This window comes from Ovis aries, chromosome 4 (assembly GCF_016772045.2).
Source record: "Ovis aries strain OAR_USU_Benz2616 breed Rambouillet chromosome 4, ARS-UI_Ramb_v3.0, whole genome shotgun sequence".
In the NCBI taxonomy this organism is placed as follows: Eukaryota; Metazoa; Chordata; class Mammalia; order Artiodactyla; family Bovidae; genus Ovis; species Ovis aries.
This window is the reverse complement of record NC_056057.1, coordinates 24,942,083-24,958,040: the sequence shown is the minus strand read 5'-3', so window position 1 is coordinate 24,958,040 and position 15,958 is coordinate 24,942,083.

Here is a 15,958-nt window from a genome sequence, read left to right as displayed (position 1 = left end):
TATGTATGAATTATGATAGTAAGACCATAGTATTCATCCTGCATGCCCTGCTCATAGGAGCAGTGGGCTCAGTCATGTCTGACTCCAGGACCCAATGGACTGTAACCCGCCAGGCTCCTCTGTCCATGGGATTTCCCAGGCAAGAATACTGGAGTGGACTGTCGTTTCCTCCTCTAGGGGATCTTCCTGACCCAGGGATCGATCGAAACTGCATCTCCTGCATCGGCAGGCAATTCTTTGTCCCTGAGCCACTTGGGGGCGCCTCCTTAAAGAGTGCCAGGCAAGTAGAAGAGCCTCAGTGAAGAGTCATTGAAGAAATAAATATCATTGAAATAAAATGATTTTAGTTGAGAAATAGAGGAAGCAAAGCATCAGAAACTCTAAGCAGCTTTTTCAGAGTTGCATTAAAATCGCTAAATTGTTTGAAATGTACCAAAGTCTCTGGCCAAGCCCAGAGCCTGGGAATTCATGTCATGCCCTGGTGTGGCACTGGGAAACAGCCTGTCAACTCTGTGTGACAGCTCAGCATTACGACTTTTGTTTTCTAAATTAGTCTGCTTCTATTTGCTTTCAAGGAAAGGTCTTTATGTCTGACCCTTGAACAGTCTTCCAGAATAATAATGGCAATGTCTGTTTCATCTGTGATTAACTACTGGCCGATTCTCCACAGCTTTTTCCTGGAGGATGCTACAGCTCTGCAAAAGGAATGCTATGGACTTCAAGGGCCCAAGTGAAAGTGAAAGTCGCTCAGCTGTGTCTGACTCTTTGTGACCCCATGAACTATACAGTTCATGGAATTCTCCAAGCCAGAATACTGAAGTGGGTAGCCATTCCCTTCTCCAGGGTATCTTCCCAACCCAGGGATCAAACCCAGGTCTCCCACATTGTATGCAGATCCTTTACCAGCTGAGCTACCAGGGAAGCCCAATACTGGAGTGGGTAGCCTATCCCTTCTCCAGCAGATCTTCCCCACCCAGGAATGGAACCAGGGTCTCCTGCATTGCAAGCAGATGCTTTACCGGCTGAGCTACATGGGAAGCCCACCTGAGGGCCCAATTTTCCCCTAAAAAAGCTTGCAGGAAATTGATACCAGGGATAGCAGCTGCTATGTTTCACATTCTTACAACCTCCAGGAATCTGGCTGCCTGAATTTTATCATGTAGCCTGTTAGGGAGTAAGATTCAGCCAGGCCTTGATTTGGCATTGCCTTTGAAGCTTCCCCAGGCAACCTGGCTCAGTCAAGAAGGTCTAACCCACGCATATCCCATTTTCTGGTAGATATGTCAGTGCCACATACATACAATTTTAAGTACAATTTTAAGTACATCTAACCTATAGATGCTGGCCAGAATGAAGCTTTTGATCTGGCGTTCTCTGTACTGAGTCCTTGCTACCCTTGGTAGCCAGACTACTAGTAAATGTCCTATAAATCTCTAAAAATAGACTACTGCCAATTTTGATAGTCTGCAAATAGCTGGAAAAACAGTATGAGTCACTTTTTCAAGGATGTTCTCTTTTTTTGTTAGCTTATTTAATATTGCAAGATAAGGTTAAATGACAAAAGTAAATTGCATTGGCTCAGTTTTGAATAGGATTGCAAATCTAATAAGTGGCTGCTTATTTCACGTTGTTCTGTCTGTAGCTTCTCTCCAACTTGCACTTCATGAGTTGTGTTTAGTTGAGGTCCAGGGTTCAGAAACTCAAGCAGGAAGCACCTGGGCATTCTCTGCTTTGAAGTGTGGATGGGTTAGAAATAACCTGGAGAAGTGAGAACACCGCTTGCTTTCCAGGTGGGCTGTATTTCTGATTCCACTCAAGTTTGATGGATTTCATTACATCTTCTAGATAGTTCCATAACTAAATGGTTTTAATGTGAGGCATTCTGAAGTTAGTAGGTGGAGAAATTCCAGGGTATTTTTTTTTTAATTTTTAAATTTATACTGCTTTTTAAAGTATGGCTGTTGTTGGAATCAGGCATCAATATTTCCGTTTTCACCTCCCAGGAGGATCAATATGACTATCTTCTGCCTCCTTTTTGTTGCCCCCTTTCCAGTTCTTCTTGCTAAGGCACTGAGAACATTGTATCCTCAGGGTGGGTTCCACTGGTTGTCAATAACAACACCACAAGCTCCTCAAAGTTAGCTTCTTTATCTTTGCACCTTTCATTCCTGGAGGTTGTAGGAATGTGAAACGTAAAAGCTAAGCATAAAATTAATGTTTAATTTTTATTAATAAACAAAATTAATATCACTGGTGTTAATTTTCTGATGGTCAAAAAAATGTTGTATTTACCTTCATCATAGTTCTCTTCTACTTTGGTTGCTTTTGAAATTATAAATATGACCTTGAATACTTTAAGTACTCTTTTGGACCCCCAGTTTTCTCATTTGTAAAATGGAATAAAAATATAGACATCAGAAGTTAAAGATTAAACAGTGTAATACAATATTAGTTCAACCTTAGTCATGTGAGTATCAAATTTGAAAATTGTCCCAGCCCAGTCATTTATTAAATGCTTCTTGTTTAATCCTTATTTTTCAAATTTCTTTATTTTTAATTGGAGGATAATTGCTTTACAATATTGTGTTGGTTTCTGTCATATATCATCATGAATCAGTCATAAGTATGCATATGTCCCCTCCCTGTTGAACCTCTCTCTCACCTCCCATCCCATTCTACCCCTCTAGGTTGTCACAGAGCACCAGTTTAGCTCCCTGTGTTGTACAGCATATCAGATGTCTTTAAATTAATTACACTTAAAAATGATACAACTAGGGCGTCCCTGGTGGCTCAGTGGTGAAGACTCGCCTCCTAATGTAGGAGACGTGGGTTTGATCCCTGGTCTGGGAAGATTCCACGTGCTTCAGAGTGACTAAGCTTGTGCCCCACAACTTTTGAGCCTGTGTTCTAGAGCTCAGGGGCTGCAATTACTGAGCCCACGTGCCACACTACTGAAGCTCACATGCCCTGTGCTCCGCAACAAGAGAAACCACTGCAGTGAGAGGCCCACGCATCTCAATGAAGAGTAGCCCCTACCTGCTGCAACTAGAGAAATGCCCAGGCAGGAGCAAAGACCAAGCACAGCCGAAAATAAATACGTAAATAAAATGAAATTATTTTTCAAAATACAACCATTTAAAGAAGAAACTTTATACCATAAACATGACTGAATGCTCAGGAATACCTTCTATAGATGGCAGTCTTAGAAAAAACAACGAAATTAAACATCATTAAATATTTAACATATACAAATAAATAAGAATAATAAAATTTTAACTTATAAAATGCTTTATAATTAAAGAATGTTCTTGAATGAATAAAGAGAACTCTTAAAATTATTTGGTGATGAATTCAGCATTGAACTCCATAATGCTGTCTAAGACGAAGATGAGATTCTTTATAAGACATTTTAGTGTTCATTCTTTTGATATCAGTTAGCACAGGAATACCAAATGATATGTGTGCAACAGGAATAAATACTGTATCACTCCTTGGGTTGTCATTTAAAATTTTAATAGAGGTGGGCAACCTTACTGTCTGTACAGGAGAGGTGCACATGTTTGTCAGTTTATCTCAAGATATGCCAAATTATCGTAGAGACTCTACACATCTAAAGATTCTTTCAGGAATATTCAGTGTATCATAGGTGAAATGTTAAGTATGTAAACTAGCAAATATGCTTTCTTATGCAACTTCTAAGAAAAGTTGATAATTTTTTTCTAGGAATATTACAAATAAATTTAACAAAAAATATATTTAACCTGGCAGAGGTTTTAAACAAAACTGTCAAACATTTATCTTGAAAGAACATTGAAAAAGATAATGATAACACAAGAAAAAGACTAGCGCAAATAAGGTATTAAAGGATTTTTAAAAAGGAAAAGCCCTTATTGCTGCCTAGTTGTAGGAGACTCTGCTGCAGGTTGGAGCTAGTATGGAGCTGGAACTTGCCAGGTAGGCCCCCTTTGCTGTTGGGCTTAGAGGCCTCTACCTAAAGCAGGCACGGTCTAGGTTCTTAACCTACTACCCAAGCCATGGATGCACAGCATAGGGCATTGCACAGTCCTAGAGATAGGGATGGCGATTCGCAAACCAGGTCATAGTATAATAATAATACCTATCAAGTTGGAAAATCCTGGGAAGTTGTGTGCCTCAAACATTGTCTTTCTGTCTCTCTGCGCCTGCCTCCCAGTCTCTCTGTTGTTGTCCCTGTTTTGGTTACGCTTGAAAAGCTGACATACTGAGCTCCGTGGTTGACAACAGACATCTACCTGGCCGGTGCCAGGAGAAGCAGAATTGACACAGCCGGGAGGTAAGATGGATGTGAAATTTGGAGGACTCAGAATGGATCTGTAGAGAAATGTCTATACTTAAAAAGTGGTAACATTTACAGAGATAGCATACAGGAAAGATAAGCAGCCTTGACAATAGTGATATAAGGGGAGAGTGGGGCAAAACAATGATGAACTCAGTATTAACATCTCAAGTTCTGTCTATAGTATCGAAGTAGGGATATCAAGGAGTCAGTGTATACTCCAAGAAGACTAGTTGAAGAAGGGCATATTTACACTATTTGTGAAGGATGAGAAGGATCCAATGATTTTAAGAAGTTGGGCAAAGTATTCCAGGTTGAGGCAAAAATAAGCTCAGGGAGGCTGAGGTGTGTTTGAGATACTGACATAAGGACCACAAGGACTAAAGTGAAAGGGACGAGACACAGGGAGGTTATTGCTGGGATCTGTTCACATTCTGCACTCAAATCTAGGTAGGGTGGGCATGGGGATGTGTCCTCATTATGATCGAAAAGCAAGGAAATGGGATACAAAATTTTAAGGAGGGAAAAGAATTGCTACGATTAGCTTGCTGGAAAGATTTTTCTACTTGCTGTGTGAGCGGTGGATTCAAAGCTTGCTAGGGAGAAGTGGAAACAGTCAGAACCGGAGCAGTGGTATTCAATTTTTTATTGCAATTTATACTTAAATAGAGGGCTTCCATGGTAGCTCAGCTGGTAAGGAATCTGCCTGCAATGCAGGAGACCCCAGTTCAATTCCTGGGTTGGAAAGACCCAGGATAGGTTACTTAAATAGAAATCAATTTTTAGCTCCTGAGATGTGTGTGTCTGTGAGTGGTATGTATGTGACTGAAACAAAATTTTATGAAATGATGCTTGATTTTATCACTGGTCAAGACTGCTGACATTTTGAAATAGTTTTATTATCATTTTTTGGTTCAGTTTTATTTTTTAAAAATTCTACTCACATCCTACCATATTGATTTCACAACCCAGTAGTAGGTTGTGATCCTATGCTGATATGCTGGTCAAACTTGATAGCAAGTAAACTAGACATGGGAAGTAAGAAAAATGGAAGCATCAAGGTAAATCCCCAGATATATGCGGTGTAGTGAATTTGACAAAATAACTGAATAATCCCCAGAAAGCCACTGTGGAAATGGGAACATCCTGGGAGCTTTATAATGAGCCTATGGATTAATGTGTTTTTTGTGTTATAAATACCAACATTCATAAGCTATGACTGCGTGTACAAATATTTGCATGGATATATGGTTTCCTTTTTTTCCCATTATGTTTTTAAGAGTTAATTGGGTAGGTCATAAGGTAAATTTGTGTTGAATTTTTAAAGAATCTACCAAGCAGCCTTCCATAGTTATTGTTCCATGTTCTTACGCACCAGTAGTATATGAAAGCATCAATTCTTTTACATCCTCACAAACGCTTGCTGTCACCAGTCTTACAGATTTTATTGATATTAATTGGTGTTAATGATTTTAATTTTCATTCCTCTAATGACTAATGATATCGACCATTATTTAAGTACTGATTTGCCATTTGAAAGATGTCTGGGGAAGTGACTCTTCAAATCTCTCGCCCATTTTTTTCTTTTTCTTTTTTTTTTTTTTGAGTTAGATTGCTTTTGAGTTTTGACTTTCCGAGTTATTTGTTTATTTGTTTATTCTGGATCCAGGCCTCACATTAAATATAGGATTTTTAAACATTTTTCCCAGTCTGGGGTTATCCTGTTATTTTTCTTAACGGTGTCTTTGAAGAGGGAAAGTTTTAAATTTTGATGTAGTTCTGAGGGAGTGGAAAAGGTGGAGAAGGTATGTGGCTTCAGATACATTTGTGTGAGGTATCTTCTTTTACTTAAATAGTCCCTATAACTCCAGAGTTTCTTTCACAAGGGAATAAAGAAAGCAGCAAGCATATCAGGAGGCATAACGTTTATTCCTTTGAGCAGGGCAGGTGACAGTTATGTGCAGGAGTGTTCCAGAGGGGGCAGCAAAAATGAAGAGAAATTATCTTTGAGAAATTTCTGATTTCAGCTGGCACAGAAGAATTTCTGACCCGCTGATGGCAACGACACAGCACAGTGACTAATTATGAAGCAAACAAGTTCTGGTAGTACTGGGGTGTCATGCAGCCTTAAAGGCAGAGTTTTACATGCGGGGTACATGAGCAACACGGACCTGTCCTTTTCCAACTAGGAACCCTGACCCCAAGTAAGATTTCTGAACTTCCTGGAGAAGGAGACGTGGGGAAGTAGTGCAGAGACAGGTGTGACTGAGAATTGTTTTCTTATGTTCGTGTAAACCTTTATTTGCTCTACTCTCAAATGAAGTTCCAGACATCACAGTTACATATTTGAAGTTTAGAGCAGCACAGTTCTTTATAAAAAATATTGACTAGGTTTAATCCCTTTCTCCCAAGAAAACGTCTGAAGTAAAATTCAGCTATGATTCAAAAAGTAGTGATCTCTTTATTTGGGGAGATGCTGCTTGAAGTGAAAATTAAAAGTAAATGAAAAATATATCAGTTTGTTTGGATCGTAAATTGGTGTCCTAAGGTGTCAGTTTTTTCCATCGGCATCATTAGCATCCCATTCGATTCTGGGTCTTCTTAATTGCAATCTGTGCATTTGTGTGGACAATAAAAATTTACAGTTGCCTCCCGAGAATGCCTATCAAAACAGCAGCACCATCTAATGAAAGAATATCTGTTTCACTCATTAAATAATCTATTAACATTAAACAATTATTTACCTCATGACAAGAAGAAATGAAAACATCTTACACCACTACACTCAATGAAGCTTAATAAAACACAAGTGAAATAGGTGATAAAGACTACACAAGAAAAATGTAGGCAGAATCAGTGTGGATCCAGGGGTGAGTTTTGTATGCCCCCCACTTGGATTCTACACACTTGCTGGATTTATATTGTGAATTTGGCACTAAGCTACATATTAAACCATCTGAAGTGGGAAACATGATTAAGTAGGTGATGGATAGCATCCATAAAGTTAAATAATGCAAATGCTGTTCAGGAGAAATACATTATTTCATGGTACTGACACTAGAGAGAAATTCTCAACCATGTGTCATAGACAATGATAAGAACTGGATTTATGTTTGTGATGAATTGCTTCAACTTTGTTTCATAAAAGAAGGTTCATAGCTCCTTTCATCAGCATGCAGCAATTCCTGTGATGGATATTTAGGTAAAGGACTCTGTCTGATCTGCTGTTGTTATGAGAAACACACTTTTGTACGTAGTGTAGAACGCTAAAGTTGCCTTTTTTCTTCTTTTCAGAAGTATACATCTTTTATCATGATTTTTTTGCCTCAAATCAGGGGCATTAATTACTATTACCAAAGATGGGTGGCCATTCTTTCCCTGCAAGAGTGACAGCTCCAAAGACACCCTAAGTAAGACAGCAGTTCTCAAACCATGCACTGTCATACACATTCCCAGATGTGTTTGAAAGTGTTAGATTAACAGTCATTCTCTAGGGAATTACAATTGCGAAACTGCAAGTTGAGCAAATTAAAATAAATTTCTTTGTTGCTGGTTTTGTTGGACGTTTTAAAATATTTACTACATACAAAATTAACCTTTAAGTGGTATATATATATAATACTTTGTTTCCCAAACTTAATGCCCCCCCCACAAAAAAAGCCTTCTATTTGCAGAGACTCTCCTGAGCTATTTCAAGAAATACTCTTGAGATCGTCCACATTCTTTTATTCTGTACTGTGCATTTGGATTAATTCCAACATTGACTGAAAATCAATCCTATAAAGAACGAGTTACATCCATTCGGACACTGATATGAGTGCAGAACTTTGAGTTGCTCTTTTGGCACTGACTACTGTTAAAATAACAATGAGATGTATTAGCTTGATGGGGTTTTAAAGAAATAACTTCTGAGATACTATTTGTTTTTTACGCTCTGAACTCAAGTGCATGCCATAAATTTCTTTAAAGATCATGTTCTACCTGATCTTTGCCTTTTAAGTTGTGGAAAGGACTTTGGCCACAAGTAATAAAATCTGATCTAAGAAAATAAAGAGGTTGATCTAAGTTTCATACGGTGCCATTTTAATACAAAAGGATTCAAAGACTCTTGTGCATGCATGCTAAGTTGCTTCAGTTGTGTTCCAATCTTTGTGACCCTATGGACCATAGCCTGCCAGACTTCTCTGTCTATGAAATTTTCCAAGCAGGAATACCGGGGTGGGTTGCCATTCCCTTCTCCAGGGGATCTTCCTGACTCAGGGATTGACCCACATTCTCTTATGTCTACCTGCATTGGCAGGCAGGTTCTTTACCATCTGAGCCACCAGAGACACCCTCAAAGACTCTTAGAGACAATATCGAAAATTTGGCAACATATAGCTATAGCCTGAAAAAGCAAATGTTTTCCAAATATATAGGAATAAAATAGGAATGAAGGTAATAAACTTTGCATTAGGACAGCTTACACAGTCTACACAAATTATGTAGCCATACAGATCCAAGAAAGAGAATGAAAAATAAAAATAATCCTGGATATACCAAGTGCTATAAAGCATGCAGAGCAACTGGAACTCTCACACTGGTGAGAATGCTAAACAGTGCATACACTTGGGAAAACAGTTTGGCAGTTTCTTACTATCAAACGTATATGATTGCTAATAATATAGGAATAAGATACAGCTTTTTGATTACTTCCATAATGAGATTATTCATAATAATATGCCAACTATAATATTTTAAGTTTTCTGTATTGGAAATAAAATAAGTTTATTACACAAAAGAAATCTACTAGGCATGATCTTCAAATAAAAATGAACATTGTTCATGCATATGAACATGGTTGAACAATCTGTATATGGAAATCATTCTTACGTTTAGTTTGTAACTATTCTACTCTTGCTGATGCTTTTTCTTTCTATTCATAACTAATTCCCCTATTTTGAGCTTTGAACTGCAGATATATATATCCAGTTGCTGCATCTATCTCCACTGAGATATCTATAGCAATCTCATGTCATATATAAAGACAAATTGCCTAGTTTGTCTATCGTAGTCAATAGCCACTCCAGTCTTGCTGTTGTTCAGTCACTGCCATGTTGGACTATTTGACACTCTATGGATGGAAGCACACCAGGCTTCACTGTCTTTCACTGTCTCCTGGGGTTTGCTCAGACTCACGTCCATTGAGTCAATGATGCCATCCAATCATCTCATCGTCTGTTGTCCCCTTCTCCTCTTGCCCTCAGTCTTTCTCAGCATCAGGGTCTTTTCCAATCAGTCTGCTCATCATATCAGAAAGCTAAAGTATTGGAGTTTCAGCTTCAGCATCAGTCCTTCCAGTGAATATTCGGGGTTGATTTCCTCTGGGATTGACTAGTTTGATTTGGCAGTCCAAGGAATGTTCAAGAGCCTTCTTCAGCACCACAATTTGAAAGCCTCAATTCTTTGGCACTCAGCCTTCTTTCATCTGCTTAAACCAAATTTTTGAAACTATGTCTCTTCCTTTATCCAGTCTGTTAGTAAACCTTGGTAGCTTTACCATCAAAATGTATCCAGAATCTTTCCACTCCTCACTACTTCCAGTGAAGTCTTCCTAGTGGAAGTCACCCACGTGTAGTGCCTATACAGGATCAGTCACTTCTGAACACTCCCTTGCTTTCATTCTCCTCCTCCAAAGTCTATCCTTCACATAGAAACCAGACTGATGTTTTAAAATACCTATTATAGATTATGTGATTCTTCTGATCAAAACCCTCCAATGCCAGTTTGCTATATTAGGCCACCATTAGCCTCAAATAATAACAAAGCTTCTTTAAGCACTTTGTAAGTATAAATTTTCCTTACATAATGCTCTGATTGATGCATAGTTCCCCTCCCAGTAGTGATTCAAAGAGCAAGACATCTTCCATTTTGAGACTTTGTCATTCATCATATAACTTCTAAATTTTAAAAAGATGGACCTAAATTTATACATTGTGTGAACTCATCTGTGTAAAATAATGTCCCTGAAAAATACCTTAAATGTAAAATATATGTTAAAATATTGACAAGGCTCTAAACTGATTGGTGGGATTATACTGGTTTACTTTTTTTTCTCATGTTCTACCATTTTCTATATTTCCACAGCAAACATATATTGTTTTTATAATCTTAGAAAAATGAACTTTTAAAGATGGTGATATTAGAGCAGGTTTCCAGTCTAATCCCCAGAAATTTCATTCAAATGGCTAAAAAGAGATGTATGAAGAGGTATTATGAATGATCACTCCGCCAAATTCATATGTTGAAATCTTCCCTCCTCCCCAATATGACTGTATTTAGAGATAGAGTCTTTACATAAGTAACTATGATTAAATGATGTCTTATGGGTGGAGCCCTAATCTAATAGGCCTGATGGCTTTACAAAAATAGGAGAGGCAACACATATATATATGTACACAAAGGAAAGGTCATATGAGGACAGGGTGAAAAGACATCAGTCAAAAGCCAAAGAGAGAGGCATGGGAAGATACCAAACCTGCCAACACTTGGATCTTGAACTTCCAGCCTCCAGGACTGTGAGAAAACAAATTGAGTTTAAGTCAGCATGTCTATGACATTTTATTAAGACAGTTTTAGAAAGTTAATATAGGTGAGAAAGGACTTCATGAGTTCTGGAGTAAATGGCAAGCTAAATATCCCCTTATTCAGAGGGATAAAATTGTGGCAGCACCAAGAAAAAAGAAAAAAAAGAGGGTCACCTTTCTTGCAGCCACCTTGAAGCTCAACTGTATGTGTGATTCTTAATACTTAATAGAAAGAAGACTACACAATAAGCTACTTCTCCAAGCCAGGTTTGCAAAAGCAGAGTTTGATCCCTCCACAGCAGTGGGTGGGATTACCACATGTAATCTGCACGTGGTTAGGACTGGTGGTGAGAATTATGGCTAAGATTGACTTGGTTGAGTTGGAGTCATTTTGGCTTTTGTTGCCAAAGACAGCAGAGGAGGATGCTATCATCCAGGTTGGAGGGGAGTACAGAATTTTTCACAAAAGAGAAAGCCCAAAGGCTGAGAACCTATTCCATAAACAAATTCTCATTTTTCCTAGTTGTCCTAAAACCAAAGGACAAGGTTACTTGACTGGAAACGAAGCCTTCCATGATGGGCCATGGACACTCTAGTCTCAAGAAAGAGAAATTACAAGAAGGATAGCTTAAATGGTCTTTTTGTATGAGTAAAATAGGTCAAAGAGAGGATTCAAGATGAGGAAAGCTGGCTAACACTATAGCAGTTCCAGCTGGCTAAAAACCAGGCAGAGACTGGTAGAGACTAGTCATGTTCAGAGCTCCTCCTCCACCCCCTCAGGTTGAATTGATAAGATAAAACTAAACTCCAAAGTGACAGTAGACCTGAAGATACAGTCCTTCACGTGTGTGTGTATGTAGTGTGTTGTGTGTGTTTTGCAGGGGGTTGGGGAAGGGGGGAAGCCCCAAAAGACCTATGGATTCAAGGATAAATAAATCGAGGTTGAGGCCAGGGAATGAAATTGACAAAAGTAGATGGAGGGCATCTGTTTAAGTATCCTGAGTATTGCCAGCCCCAGGAAATAAACAAGAATTTTAGACAGCTCTGTTTTATGCACTTGAAGAAGTTACATAGGAAATAAATTTGAAGAAAAAAGAGATTATATGATAAGAAATTGGAGAAGGCAATGGAACCCCACTCCAGTACTCTCACCTGGAAAATCCCATGGATGGAGGAGCCTGGTAGGCTGCGGTCTATGGGGTCGCTAAGAGTCGGACACAACTGAGAGACTTCACTTTCAGTTTTCACTTTCATGCATTGGAGAAGGAAATGGCAACCCACTCCAGTGTTCTTGCCTGGAGAATCCCAGGGACGGGGAGCCTGGTGGGCTGCCGTCTATGGGGTCACACAGAGTCGGACATGACTGAAGCCACTTAGCATGATAAGAAATAGGAGTACTAAGAGAGTTCAGGAAAGGATTTAAGAAAACAAATAATGTTATTGTAGAATTTAAAGTAGAACCAGAAGGAAAAAAGAAACAGTGAAGAAAAATAAACCTAAAGCATAAGCTTGAGCAAATCAGAGAGCGTTCAGAAAACAGATGAAAATGGTCAGAATCAATGTATGAAGGTCAAAGACAAATGGGATCTGCAAAGCAGGTGAATCACATTTGTGGAGCAGTGTAAAAAAAGAAATGGAGCATAAATAATAGACAACAATGTAATAACAAAAAGTTTCCTTAAAGAAAAGGAAGATTAGAATCCAAGGTTTAAGGAGGCTTGCCACTTTAAAATATTCCAACCAAAGAAACAACACACCAGAATGATTTGATTTCAAGGGCATATAAATATTCTGTGAGCATCCAAGAAGCAGAAATAACTAAGGGGAGAAATGTTGTACTCAAACTTCACATTAATCTGAAATGTTCCATACTAAAAGAAAATACAGAACTACATACAGAAACTCTCCAATCTTCTTCTCATTCAGTGAGCACCTAGGAAATTATTTTAACATGATTTATAATTTCAAGAAAATTGAGACTAAGTACAACATGCATAAGAGGTTATGATGAAGAAAACATTTTATAATTACTAAAAAGTGTTAGGTTATAAATTTATTGTGTTAGTTATAAATGTATGGCTTCTTGTCTCCAAATTGATACCACACTGTCTGAGCTGTGAAAATGAATCTGAGCCCTTATATAGTAGTCCTATACTATCCAACAGGATGTTAGCCTTTGCTGGGGGTAGGCCCTGGACCATTATTTTGAAGGAAAGTGCCCTGTACTCACTTGGCAGAGCCCTACAGCACTGGGTGGGGAGAGGAGGATTCTCCAGTGCCCAATCCCTGCAATGCTTGGCAGCCAGCAGCTTTACTCCCTCAGGAGGTTTTGTAGGGAAGTGCCTTGGTGAAATACTCCTGGTAAAGAGCTTTCTTCATCATCCTAGAGGGCAGATTTGTGGTTTGAAACCTTGGAAGCTTCCTGGATGAAATCTGAAACTGTTCCCTATACATGGAGGGCAAGAAGACCAAAGGGAGAGGCCATTCTAGATTGGGAGGTGGCAGGTTCAACAGGCAAGAAAACTTTCATACAAGACTTGTTTTCAGCAGCCACAGAGCAAGTAGATCTCTGCACCCATATGCCAGAGTCTTTTAAAGTTTTTCTGAGGTCTTTAATTGGTTCAGTCATTAGTCAGTCCTGATGTACCAACAACACATTGCTCTCTCAAGACTGTGTCTTTGAAAATGACTCTGGCTTTGGGAAGGGTGGGCAGAAGTTATATATATCCCAAGGACAGGGGAGGGGGTGAGGAGATTCTGATTGCCTCCAACTGGGTCCAAGCTAGTGAATCACTCTGCAGTCCCATCTTTGAACACAATTTCTAGCAAGTCCCTTAGTCCAGTCCTAGAGGTAGTGGTGGCTCCTTTCATCTGCTCTTCCTATAATTTTAGAGTTCCTTCACATTTTATTGGTCACTCCATCATTACTCCTATTCCCCATTATAGCTGACAATTATTTATATTATACTTTCCCTGCACAAGTTACTGTAATTTCTGTATGCAGGTCAGGAAGCAACAGTTAGAACTGGACATGGAATGACAAACTGGTTCCAAATAGGAAAAGGAGTGTGTCAAGGCTGTATATTGTCACCTTGCTTATTTAACTTATATGCAGAGTACATCAGGAGAAATGCTGGACTGCAAGAAACACAAGGTGGAATCAAGATTGCCGGGAGAAATATCAATCACCTCAGATATGCAGATGACACAGCCAGAAAGTGAAAAAGAACTAAAGAGCCTCTTGATGAAAGTGAAAGAGGAGAGTGACAAAGTTGGCTTAAAGCTCAACATTCAGAAAATGAATATCATGGCATCTGGTCCCATCACTTCATGGGAAATAGATGGGGAAACAGTGGAAACAGTGGCTGATTTTATTTTGGGGGGCTCCAAAATCACTGCAGATGGTGATTGCAGCAATGAAATTAAAAGACGCTTACTCCTTGGAAGGAAAGTTATGACCAATCTAGATAGCATATTAAAAAGCAGAGATATTACTTTGCCAACAAAGATCCATCTAGTCAAGGTTATGGTTTTTCCAGTAGTCATGTATGGATGTGAGAGTTGGACTGTGAAGAAAGCTGAGTCCCGAAGAATTGATGCTTTTGAACTGTGGTGTTGGAGAAGACTCTTAAGAGTCCCTTGGACTGCAGGGAGATCCAACCAGTCCTTCCTAAAGGAGATCAGTCCTGGTTGTTCATTGGAAGGACTGATGCTGAAGCTGAAACTCTAATACTTTGGCCACCTGATGCAAAGAGCTGAGTCATTTGAAAAGACCCTGATGCTGGGAAAGATTGAGGGCAGGAGGAGAAGGGGATGACAGAGAATGAGATTGTTGGATGGCATCACTGACTTGATGGACATGGGTTTGGGTGGACTCCCGGAGTTGGTGATGGACAGGGAGGCCTGGCGTGCTGTGGTTCATGGGGTCGCAAAGAGTCGAACACGACTGAGCGACTGAACTGAACTGAAATGAATGGGCATTATCAATCACAATATCATGAGAAGTCCCTAGTCAATTTTTAATATGACTTCTGATTTATTTATTTATTTTGGCTGTTCTAAGTCTTAGTTGTGGCATGCGAAATCTTTAGTTGTGGCACGAGAACTCTTTAGTTGCAGCGTGTGGGATCTAGTTTTCTGATGAGGGATTGAACCTGGCCACCTCTGCAGTGAGATTCCAGACTCTTAGCCACTTGACCACCAGAGAAGTCCTTTAAATGACTTTTTTTTTTCTTGACAGAAAGTTTCTGATGTCTCTTTGTACTGAGTTATTTGCAAGTGGCAAATGAGGGCACAAAAGAGCAGCAGGTTTCCATGCCTTGTATTATCATGAGACATTTGTTACTCATATCAGCACTTTCCAACCATTTTCAGTTTAACCGGATGAAAGAAGTGACTGTCAGCAAGGCCCCATCGACTAGGAAGCTCTGACCGAGACATTTGGACAGAAAGGTACCTGGAGATATCTTGCACTTCCTCTTTTTGGTTCAGGGAAAGTGTTCACATCCTTTGTTCTGCATGCCTTTGCTCTGCCTAACAGATTTGCAGTGAAAGTGCCTACCTCTGTCGAAGTTTGACAGGGACCAATTTTTGAATTAGAGATTTATATTTAGCTGTGTTATTCCTCACATATATAGGTAAGAAAATATATTTAGTAAAACATACAATCACATGTGTAAACTTCAGGAAAAAAAGAAAGATAGCTTTCGAATCTAAGCCGTACAAAAAAATAAGAATGGAGAAAATAAGGAAGACAAAGATTGGCCGTGAGCATCGGCATCATTTAAATAGTGAGCTAAGTTCAAATGATTGTAGTAGATCGGTTCACTTGTGCAGGCAAGCTGACTGAGTTCCTGTGATATAAGGGCTTCCAAATCAATCGGGTGCAGTGAGGTTCCAGTTAAAATACTGATAGAATTCTGTCAAGTTCTGTTTTAATAGGGTCACAAGGGTAAATGTGAAAAAAGTCATTTTAAATTTCTGAAAAACAAAATTCACAAATGAGCAATTGTTCTACAGGTTACTAGAATTTATTATGATAATGCAATAATTAAGAGAGCTGGGTACCAGGGTGAAA